Genomic DNA, 12,329 nt, shown 5'->3' with positions numbered 1-12,329 from the left:
CATAGTCAGGAAAATTACTCATAATGCCCAGGCAGCTCATTCTCCAGACTGAGGGACTGATCTGCTGTTGTACAGGTCAACCATGTGTCAGCTGAACAGATGCAAACAGAAGAGCGGGATCTGCTGAGGACCAGAATCACCCAGCGAATCAGATCCAGATAGTCGTTTAAATCTGGCCATTAGTGACAAAACGTAAGAATTTTCCAAATATATATTTTTTTAAGTTTTCATGTTTTATTGTTCATGAATAGGAAGTTCTGAAATGCAGTTCTTGTACTAAGGTGTGCTCTTTGCTTATTATAAATCCAGCGCACCCCTTTCCTTTATGCTGGAGTGTTTGCATTGGATTGCTCACTCATTAACATGTGTTAAGCTTAGAGCAGGGGTTTTAAAGTTGAAGTTTAGCGTGACTAGTAAAGTAATTGAATAATAAATTGTAATGTCTTACGAAAATAATGTGATATCTTACAAGTGGAATTGCAACAATGTATCTGTGTTTCTGCATACTGCCATTAGATGTGTATTTATCTGCAAGAGACCTTCACCTATAGAGTCATTCAGAACCAAACTATAAAATTTGACTCCTTTTATGATTTACAGAACCTGCCAAGATCCAGAGAAACTGGAATGATTAATGACTTCTCTGCAATTTTTCCCACATTTCAGATCCATTTAGTAGGTCAGATCAGATGTTTTGGTGGGGCCATATGCTTGATCGATTGTCATCAGACCAGTTCATTTTATTTTGCTGTCCTAATTATGTGTTTTGAGTAATAATTCCACTCAGAACAAGAGGAATCACAGGCACAGACATGTGGTGTGTATGCTTGAATGATTAGCTAGTGGTGCAAAGCTCCCATCTGTAGACTTCAGTTCATCTTATTGTTTTTTGGGGTCTGGCCCACAGGGACAGCAGTCTAAGTAGCGATAACAACACCTCCCTCTCCCCAGCCACCTCTTCCAGTTCTTTTGGGGGACACAGAGATGTTCCCAAGCCAGCCAAGAGATGTAATCTCTCCAGCATGTTTTGGGTCTGTCCCAGGGTCTCCTCCCAGTAGAATAACCCCCAAAAACCACACCTGGGAGGCGTCCTACTCAGATGCCTGAACCACCTCAAGTTGATTCAATCACTCAATTACAAACTCAGTGGTCAGTAAAACTAACAAGATAAAACACAAAAATACAGAAAAGAATCTAGATCATTGTCCATCTCCACACCTGGTGCACGTGGTAATAAATATACTATATCTTATACTTGATAGTGACTGAATGCTGTCTATATGTTGTGGGTACCTTGGCGACTTTGAACTTCTGATGGTCTCCACTGGCTCTGGCCGGTGCAGAGAGACGTTTGCGACAGGCCTGGGACAGGCTGCTCCATTATGGCAAGAATCATAATTGCTTTTATTTTGGTCACTGGACTAACAGTTGTTTCGACATGATAATTTGGTTGTTGGATTTGTAGAACTTTTGGACTCCTTGAACCCAAAGTGTTTCCAAACAGATGGCTTGGTTTTACTTTTCTTGTTGACCAGAAGGTCTCTTTCTGTCATCTTAATTTGAGCTAAACTAAACTTGAGGAGTGAGCTTGGGCTTTTAGAGAGGGCGGAAAGTGCTGGAAAAGGTCCAAATTTGTGTTGGCTTTATAACGCAAGACAAAGCCGGAGCAGAAGTCAAATACAGACCACCCGATTTATCTTTTATTTCACAAATGTAAAATTTCAGGAAAGTCCACTGTTAAACAATTTTCTTTTAAATGTTCAGTTAATGTGCGTTTCCAAAATGAGCGAGTGTTAAATAATTTTGATCCAGACCAGAATAATTGGGATTTTTGTCATAATTAAGCAGTTTTAGTTGCCACCTTGCTCTAACGTATATGGAACCAACTGTTCATAGACTTGCATCATAATCCTCTTTTTAATTAATTAATTAATTTTTTTAAACATGGACATTAAAAGCTTGGCTTCCATTTATAATTTGTACATGTTTTTATGTTTATAGTACTCTGTTATTGAATTAATTTCAGGGAATTAAATGTGCAGTTTTGGTTAATAAATAATCAAATTACAGCTCCTGGTTGCTGGCGGGCTCTTGTTATTGCACAGTGAGTTTAATGGCTGGAGTGTTATTTGTGTTCTCAGTTTGTTTGTTGACGAGGTGTTATGATTGTGAGATGTGAAGCCACCAAAGTCGACACAATGGCGTGCAGAATTCACTGTGTTCAGTCTGTCCCTACCTGCTGGGATGTTAACAGCCAGCTGTGAGCAGCTATGAAGCGGATGTCAAGGCAAGAAACATAAACATCAGGGGCAGATAATTCTGTTTAGATTTATATTCAGTGTGTGTGCTCAAAGTTGTTATTTTTAAAGTGGATGCCTCTGCTCCTCTTTAATTTATGCAGTGAAATAACCTAAATATTTTGAATATATTTAATGAAGGAAGCCCCACAGCTGGTGTGGGTTGTTTATTATTCTGCAGATGTCTTTGATAGAATGCTTTTATTTTGAATTTACCTACAGCTGTAGCAGAAAATCCCCACACAGTGAGAAAATAAGGGTTATCCTGCTTCCTCCTTTAACCCAAGAACACTAACATCGGGGCATTTTCACACACACAATTGTAGTCACGTGATTTTCATTGTGTTGCTGCTGTCTGAGTTGCATGCACAATACACGTGGTCAAAAATTTTTAGTCAGCTGGTCATTTTCCCCTCTTTCCTGCAGTTGTCAGTGATGCAGGGAGAGTGTAGCTTCACTGAAGAAGGCTCACTTTTTTTATAGGGTCCCCCATGACTTCTTTTATTCATTTTATGAAAGGTTATAAAGTGGGAAATAAAAGAAGAGTACTTCAGTTTGTCATGCATTAATATATTTTGATGGGAAATATGTTTTATCTGGTATATTATATCAAGTAAAATAGTGCTTTTACTTGATGTACATCAAGTAAAAGCACTGTTGACAACATTGCAAACTAACAGTGTTGTGATTGTTTGTTTCTTCTGTGGCTTCTTTCCAGTTGAAGGCCAAAAGGCTTGTCCCTGCACCTGGGATGGTGCTTTTTGACAGAACGGCCGTGGAGCCATAACCCCACCATCGTCACTGTGCCATCTTCTCGACTTTAAGCCATTGGCCCCCCCGGTGATCTCACGGCCAGGCTTCCCTCCTTCCCTCAGCTTTGCTCAGAGTCCCTGACAAGGCCACCACAGCCACCACATGACTCACAGACTGGATCCCTAGATCAAGTAAGCACAGTACTGTGTACTCTTTCACTTGACTGTGTCTCATTGCAAGCCACAGTGCGGCATCTCACAATTTATTGTGTGTTTTGTTCTGCAGCAAACTGTTATATAACATCAGTTTCTCACTAAATATTGATAGAACATTTTTTTTTAGTGACTAGAATGCTTATTTTATTCATTATTTTAATTTGTGGACTGTGCTTCGAATGAAGGCTTAAGGCCGTGTTTGTAGGATGGCGGTGGCAGAGCTGAGGTCAAGTGAAGCAAGACTCAGCACCTAGTTATTAAACGTGGATTTAAAATGAATGCAAGCACCATGTGCCTGGATGGACTTTATGCTTGTTTTGTAATCTTGTTCTCATGATGTATTATTCTCATAACAATAACACTGTCAAGTAGCTTATTCCTTTTACAGTAACATACAAGGGAGTTTTATTTTTCCTTGATAAATGGTGGGCTATCAAAATTGATGGTAATTAATTTGTTAATTGCCTCACTGTTTCAGTAGCAGTATTATGAGTTGATCCTGCTCATAACTACATCCACCTCCTGCAAAATAAAGTTTTATAGTACAAAGACAAATTAAGCCTATTTTAAAACGGATCTGAAACAAGTACACGTGTGAGATTTGCAACAAAAAGTTTAATTATGTCAGTGTAGGTGTTTGAATTTATTTTAAAGGTGTAAATGCGGTGTGAGATTTGTTTGATTTGCATTTTGTTCTTTTCGGTTTTGCGGGGCAAGTCATTTATTTTAAGGTCTGCAGTGGATAACAAGGCATCATAAAACATGAAAATAAGAGTCTTGAGTATAAATGTGAGAGGGGTATGCAGACAGATTGGCTGAACTGAAAGACTCCATTCTTCACTGTCTCCACACAGACTTAATAGCCTGTCACTTTAATTTTAAAGACGACAAGTTAGTTAAGCATAGATTAATAGATTATAGAGGCGAGAAAGAGAATACCTCTTTTTCACGGGTCTTTTTTGCATTGCTCTGAAACTTCAGGCCCCTGAAGTGCGGGGCTCTGAACATCCCAGCATGTCTGAGGAGGCCTCCCATCGCGTTTCACAAGTTGAAACGAGGACAAACACACGCACATTCACGCTCCAAATTACACAGAGCCCAGCGGAGTTCAATAAATGATGAATATTCATGTGGAATTATCAGTCTGGCAGCGGACGTGTTTGAGAGAGAAAGCGCTCTGTGAAAAAATTAGGTGAACAATGACACAGGCACTAAGAGAGGCCGGTATGCAGATCTGACTGTCTACGGACGAGGTTGTTTTAGTGATATATTTGACATCTTTTTAAAGATTCAGAAGGGAGATTTACATTTTTGCTCGGAAGGAAACTAGTGGACAGTTCCACCTCAACTGAAGTGTGTATTTTCATATTTTGGTTACACAATTGAACAGTGCAACTATATGAAGCTGTAAAAACAGCTTTATGCAGTGACTTCTATAAGCTAAGGACTCAAACTGCCATAATGTCTGAGAAGCTGTGTGCAGATTATTTCTTACTCTTGGTAAACATCCTGGATCTGGGTGTTCACAGATGGTGGGAAACAATGGGCTGGAACTTAATAGGGTATTCAGTTGAGAAGCAGGGACTCTTAAAGGACCACAACAGCATTTTTTGAATGTTTAATGGTTTTGAGTTGGGATTTAGAAGCATGCATAGTATAGAATTTGCACAGAATCTGCTCTGTTGAAGGTATATAATGATAGCCGCCAGCCACTCTGCATTTCCCCATAATAGCTTCCTGTCACCAGCGAGTTCCTACGGCTCTCAGTGAATAAAGATGTTTTTGTACACCATAAATTCTAATGTATCTGAATCAGGAATAAAGAGCAGATATGTGTAAGTTAAATATTAAGCAATATTTTCTACCCGAGCCTCTAACACTCTGACTGCTATTTATGTGTAGTAAGTGTATCCTGTCAGATCACTGTTTACCTCAGCTGTCAAAATGCTGGGTGTGATGTGGTTACATCTACTTAATCTGGAGGAGGCTGTAAAACTTGTTAAAAGGAGTCTGATATAGTTCAACAAATCATTGAAGGTCATGTCATACTGATATGATGGTGGTATTGATATGAGTAGCTGAGGAACATTTCTGTTGGTAGGTGCTGTTAGCCGCTGTCGCTGAGGTTTTCTTTGAAGCGGAGCGAACATTGTCAGGCTTGGCTGATGAGCTCTTGTATGATGTGTGAATGTAATCAAACTGTTTATAACAGAGAAAATGTGATTTTTGGGAAACTCCAGCCTAATGTTAGCTGGCATGTTGGCTTATAACCAGCTGCTGTTGTTGTCGTTACAGACAGAAGCAGATTTAAACATGTGGTCGGATGTCTAATCTGCTGACAATAATTAAGTCAGCTTATCATAGCATAAAACAGAATTTTTTAACATTTCTTTCAAGCTGCCTTTGGTTTCACAATTTGAAAATTAAATTTTACAGGTTTTAAAGTTGGATAAATGATAACCTGATAATTCTGATAATCATTTTCTGATCATCTTTGAAACTAAACAAAACAAACAAAAAAAAACGCAATCATTGTTTCCAGCTGTTTAAATGGGAACACAGTCATCAACAATAATATTCCTTAAGTAACAGTTTTATAAGATCATAAAGCTCACATTTTTGGGAGGTTTGGTGGATAAAGCATATTATGTAATAATAATGTAGGATAATATATAATATACTGTAAATAGTCCGGCACATCATGCACATTGTATATAGTGTTATTATTAGTAGTAGTATTAAGGTTAATATTGTTTGTTGATTTTATATATATTCTTTTCTTAATAGTGTGAATTATTATATCTTTATTTATATTTATAATAACTGCGGCTGCTGTTACACCCAAATTTCCCCTCTGTGGGACAATAAAGGCTGTTTCTTCTTCATATTGTTGGAGGACCAGACCTTGGGCTAAAGCTAAACAAAGAAACACGTTTTTTTAATGATTTTTTTTTTGGCCACATCCTTACTTTTATCTTTATTGGATTTGTACTGATAACTGACTGCATTTACTCAAGACTTTAACATAGATATGATGTGGAGGTGAGGCAAATGTGTAACAAGTAATTGAACTGAGTCATTCGCAGCAGTTTGAAATGCGACATAAGTGACTGATAAGCTGTTTGCCGTATGAAGTAGGTGACATTCTTTGCATTCTGTGCAAGTCTTTTTGCTTCATATATGAGTGCCAAATGCAACCTGACTGCTGCTGAAACAGTAGTGAGCAAATGAAAACTGGGCGTACGTTTTCACTTAAAGTGAAGACCGTCATTATTGAAAGTCAATATTATCTCTTGTTCAAAACTGGTCACCGTATGACAGCAAAAACTACACTATAGACAGACCGACGTCGGTGTTGTACACCAGAGATCTAGTCAGACTGTCTCTAGAAACCAAGAATACCATCAGATTGTTGCAATGAAGAAATTAAATGCCTGTTTTTTTGTTAGTGTTTGATTATTAACTACCTTTATAGTTATGTAAAAAAGAACATTTTCACAGGACTTTATGCCTTCCTGGAAAAAACTAAGTATACCCTTACTACTTCTGTAGGAATTAAGAGGGTAAGTAGCAGCCAGGTGCTGCTGATCAGATGCACTTGATTAACTGATCATCAGTGAGTGTAACCACCTCTATAAAAGCAGAAGTTTTGGCAGTTTGCTAGTCTGGAGCATTCAGTTGTGTGTTAACAGTGAAGCGGACAGCCCAGCAAATTCACCCCAAGGTCAGTTCACGATAGAATAATTAGAAAAGACCGAATAGGGCATAGGGCACTTTGCAGTCATTGAGTCATTGACCATTAACTCCTCTGTAAACCAAAGAATTCCAGAGTCAAATGTAAGGCACAACTTTTATTTTGGAACTATTTTTTAAGGGTTGGGGTGACTTGAACCCAGGCCCCTCCAGCAAAGAATACCATACCTGTGTTCAGGTAAGGTAATCAGGCACTGCTCAACCAGGTAAGCTATAGCAGTACCTGATGTTCTCCCCTTTTAGATGTCCCTTCAGCCAGGTACCATCTGACAGCCCAAAACATTTTCGGTAGAAAAAATATGCCCAATGAAGGGATGCAATACAGATGTGTATCGTCAGTGTCCATAAACAAGTCAGTAATGTCAGACCAATTTTTGATGCTTGACTCTAAGATGACACTGGAGTGCATTGAACTGAGTGTTCCTCATAACTTGCACTTAAAGATTTAGTAAAAACGATGCTTAGTTGAGGATACTTGTCATCAAACAAAGTTGTTGTTTTTTTTTGTTTTTTAAAAAGTCAGATTATTTTTCAGTGCTTACATGCTTCACACTGGACTCAAAAGTGCCCCTAGCATGGTGGGTCTGTGCTATGTGATTAATTTAATTTGGACAACATTTGTATGCAGACAGGGTAATAGTTTGTTTTGGAAAGCAAGCTTGCAGCACTCTTTAAAATCAAGCCAATTCAATCACTGTTCAGCATAAACTGAAGGTCATAACATTTGTTTCAAAGTCAAATGGCATTTCTTCTTCTTTTGTTTTTTTTAAATTGGCAGTTGCCTTGGAAATGTTTGACTAAACTACATATTTAATTTATAATCAGACAACATATGGCATGAAAAAAAGCAGTTTGATACTTAATATATTCCATGAATTGAGTCCCAGTATCGCAAAGGATATATGGATCCGGATTAGTTTGTGATATTTACTTGAACATCAAGATGATGCCTTCCAATTTTTATTATTTTAGTTTTATGTGTGGTTGTAAAGATGTGAGACAAAATGACTTTTTTTTTTACTTAATCTCACTATGGTAACAAATCCTTTTTGTATCCAGATCAGATTGAGGATTGTCTTCAAAAGTTAATCACGTTTAACTTGTGCCAAAACACACCTCTGATATAATTTGCAAATCCTTCCTTCTATAAATTTTTCAGTAATCCTACTAACAAACAAACAAACTGAACCATCTATAGCCAGGGATTTTCCTGCATTAGAGGTTTTCTTCTCCCCCCAAAAGAAAGTGACCAAGATTACAGTAAAAAAAAAAAAAATTTTTAACCATTTTCTTTTAATGCTGGATTTTATTTAAATACTTGAGTAAATCAAGTGAATCAAATGGTGTCAGTTAACAGGAAAATACATATAATTTTGTTAAGGAAGCAGTGACACAGCAAAGGACGAGGCAACATTTTAAGGCACCAATGTTTTATATATCTGCAGAAAATAAACTGTCATTTGACATGTTGTTAATTCTTGTTTTGATTGTTTGGTCAGATGAAGGAGCTTTTGAGCATTACAATTACAGTTTATTTTTCTTTGCACTAGGTTCCACTAGCTTATAGCTTGCTTTTTGCACAATCCAACAATCGGTCTTGCTTCCCCTAGTTCAGATCCTGTGTTATGGATGTTTGGTTCCTGCTTGCCTCTTAAGCTTGCTCAGCACCATGTTTGCTTGAGTTTACTCCTCCCAGCAACTGAAGCAGTCTATTTGAGAGCTGTGGACATCCCCAGCCCCTCTGTAATTTCTCCTGATAGTTTGTTTTTATAAATGTATTACTTTTTGTGCAATTACAATGTTTGAGAACCATTGAAGTACGGTAACACAGACTCTTTTCTTAACTATATTCATACCAGTCATGCTTGCATGCATAGTCACCACCCTGTAATAACCTCATTATAACCTCCTTGCTTGATGTAATTATGGTAATTACAGCCTTTTTCATTTGTTGAGAACTGTACACTGTACTTTATTAATAGAGTAGTGTTTATTTGTTAACCCTTTATTACGATAGAACAAGTTCGCCGGCCTTGTCTTCACATTTTTACATGCTGTAGTGCCTGTTTTTTTTGGGGGGGGGGGTTTGAGTATTTTAACTTGCTACGCATCAATACAACCTTCATATAGTAAATTTTAATATGTATGTAAGAAGACCATAGTAACTAAATAGCTAAAAAGTGCAATAATTTTTTTCTAGATTCAGACATTTCATAGCTGTACCCTCAAAATTGTGAATGAAAAAAGTTGAACAAAATCCTTTCAAACCACAGAAAATTTATTTTGAGCATGTTCATAACTTTGTTTTTGAAATTCTCATTTTTCTACACTGTAGCAAAAAAAATTTCAAAAAAAGACAGCATGTTCATCAAAATAAACTATTTCCAGTAGTGCAATTATAAATCATAAATGCTAATAGGCACAAACTCAAACAATACTTTTCAATAGCACCAGTGGAGCTGTGACTGGCCTTGAATTAAAAAAAAAAACAAACAAAAAAAACCCACAAAATCTCCTGTTCCTGGGAAGATGACATGACTTTGTTTTCTCAGTTAGTGGCGCTCATACGATTAATGCTGACAACCTTGTTATGTGCGCTTTTTACTTTATTTCTGAAAACTCATTAATGGAAGGAAACAGTGCTCTGGGACATGTTGATTGTGTGATATCCAAGTGTAACTCTTCTGATTTTATATGCATTTTTTGTTTTGTTTTTTTGGTTCATCTTATTTGGTTGCAATTCTACCATCATTTAAAAATAGTTATGCAACTGGGAGCATTGGTGCGCCTGCCGATCATAAAGGTCATAATTGAATTATGAGTAACCAAACCCTAAACCTGCCCTCATGTGGAAACCACATGCAGGAAAAAATATCTCCTCAGCTTGAAGCCTTTGCAGAGAAACTGCTGCTCAGTTAAACCTGCTGGTTAAGTGACTGGAGTAAACCTGCGCACTCGATTTGCCGCCGACACATCCGTGTCCTGATTTGCTCTGTTTCACTCGACGCAGATGAAAGAACATGTGAGTTACTGGCTGCTCTATATCCCTGGCTGAAGGTGTATACATTCTCTGGTCATGTCCTATATTTGAGAGGGTGGGCCTCAGCAGCAGTGACTGAGCAGCTTCTCATGGGTTATACCAACTCGATCCAGCAAAGAGGGGTGGCCGTGCTGTATGCATGAGCAGTGTCATGAGCTCATTGTCAAAGTAATGAGCTATTAGCCTTTTACTGTGATCCTTTAATTTCTGTTCATGGGATTCCTGAAATATTCAGTCATATTTAATTCTGAGAAGGTCATAAAAATGGATAAAATCTCTGGTTAGGCCAATGAGTATTGATTAATGTCAGACCCAAGATGGAAACCTTGCCCTTTGAATCTGTAGGAACCTTTCTGTGCTTTTCATCGCTGCTTTATCCAAAAGATAAAGGTTCTTGAAGGAGCCTAAATAATAAAATGGGACCTAGTGAAAGGTTTTGTCTACATTAGAAAGATAATAGATCTGTATTGAGGCTAAATGTCATTTAAGTCCTTCCTCTCCTTTTTGTCCTCACTCTTCAAGCCCAGTTCTCTAGCTGGTGGTCTCTTCCTTACCCCCCCCCCCCCCCGCAAGCCATACATTACTGCTGTTGAGTACATGTGTGCGCGCATGCACACACGTGTGTGTCAAGCCAGCTCTGTGGAAGGAGAGGAAAGGTTTGAAGGAGAAGAGAAGACTTAAAGAACCTGAGACGGCTGAAATGGGGAGCCCGTGGAAGCAGTGGACTGTGTTTCTCAGAGGTCTGACTCTGTTGTGCTGCTACTCCTGCTTTTTCTTCTTCCTCTTTGGCGACTGAAAGCTCCCACCATACGTCACATACAAAGGAGGTGAGGTCAAAAGGTGTAGGACCTGGACTACAGTTTTGTGGGTCAGAGGGTGTCTTTTTTTTTTTTTTTTTTTTTTGTCCCTGCTTTTTGTTTATCTTGAGGCTGATATGTGTGAAAGTCTCTGCGAGGCTGTGCTCATGCTGCAGCTGTAACTAATTACAATTGTTTCAGTCACATGCCGCACAGCTTGGATGTTATAAGAAGTGCAAACTGTGAAAGCTGTCATCTGCTGTGAGTTACACTCATTCGAAAGGGGCATTTAAGGGCATTAATATAGCAGATTGTTTAACATACTCTTTAGTGCTTCGATAAATCCTCTGTTAAATCTGCTGTATTTAGATTTTTTTTTTTTTTTTTAAAGAAAGAGGAGAAGAGACAAATAAATGTGACTCTGCATTATGGACGAGTAGGAGCAGAGAAAAGAGAAGGTTAAAGGGGATCATTTGAACACTTGAATTTCTCATCACGGATCTGACCTTTTCATTGTAGGGCCACATTAGCCAGAGGATTCATATTTGACTGCTAATTTAAGCTGTGAAGTAGCTTTTAGACTGTGACTGCCCTTTAAATAAGTGCTGATAGCTGGACTAACTTTTTCACAGTGGGTTGAATTGGTGGGCTAAACTTTCTCATTTAAGCTTATCCGAATGTATGTGCTTTTGACTGTGAAAAGTACACTTAACTTAATTTCCTTAAACATCATAGTAGAAAAACAGAATAACCAAATTATTTTAATGGGGGTCATCTGGGGCTTATTTAATAATAGGTAGCTAATTTATAACCAGCATTAATTTTTGTTATCAGTTCTCACTCCTCACTGCTTTAATTTGATACTGTATGGTGGTAAAAACATGGTCCACATGTTACCCGTCATGGAGTGGTATACTTCTGCAGCTGAGACCGCAGATATCATTGAAGGTCGTTAAGGTAACGAGTAAACTGGAAATGTGTCGGAGTTGTGGAGGTTGGATTGAGGTATGAATCAAATTTTGGTTGTATCAATAGTTGCTCAAAACTGCATTTGTATTTGTCACAGTGTGCAGAGGCCAGATGCCAAAACTGCATTTCATCTAGTGCCCGCTTGAGGCTGACAACAAAAATGAGTCAATCCCTACTGACTGCCATGTCCAAATACACAAATATACAAATTGAAAACATGGTCTAAGTCGTGGGCCAAACAAGATTAACATTTATTGAACAGTCTAAAACTGAAAATATTTTAATCGGCAATATGAATTTGAATGGCCAGAAAACAGCAGCGTTTTCCTCAACACATTAAATAAAATATAAAAATATATTTTTCTTCAAAAATAACATTAGGGAAAATAAGAATATTTCAAGCTGATGAAATTGTGCAATTTTTTTCAGGTAAAAACTGTGATGTGAATTTCTGCGCGACTATTGCCTCTTATAAAGTTCAGAGTCTGTGTTACGGTGCTTATGA

The 12,329-nt window shown here is 37.9% G+C and overlaps 1 protein-coding gene across 1 annotated transcript in view; it reads left to right on the top strand.

Moving 5' to 3' along the window:
- Positions 1-12,329, top strand: part of ncoa1 (nuclear receptor coactivator 1) — an 81,099-nt gene that overhangs the window by 24,655 nt on the left and 44,115 nt on the right. The window contains exons 2-3 of the mRNA XM_030722153.1: positions 76-192; positions 3,016-3,241. The gene's annotated coding sequence lies outside the window, so the exon portion shown is untranslated. The remainder of the gene's footprint in view (positions 1-75; positions 193-3,015; positions 3,242-12,329) is intronic.

This window comes from Archocentrus centrarchus, chromosome 24 (assembly GCF_007364275.1).
Source record: "Archocentrus centrarchus isolate MPI-CPG fArcCen1 chromosome 24, fArcCen1, whole genome shotgun sequence".
Lineage (NCBI taxonomy): Eukaryota > Metazoa > Chordata > Actinopteri > Cichliformes > Cichlidae > Archocentrus > Archocentrus centrarchus.
Note: the sequence above shows the minus strand (reverse complement) of the source record. Positions and strands in the feature narration are given on the sequence as shown.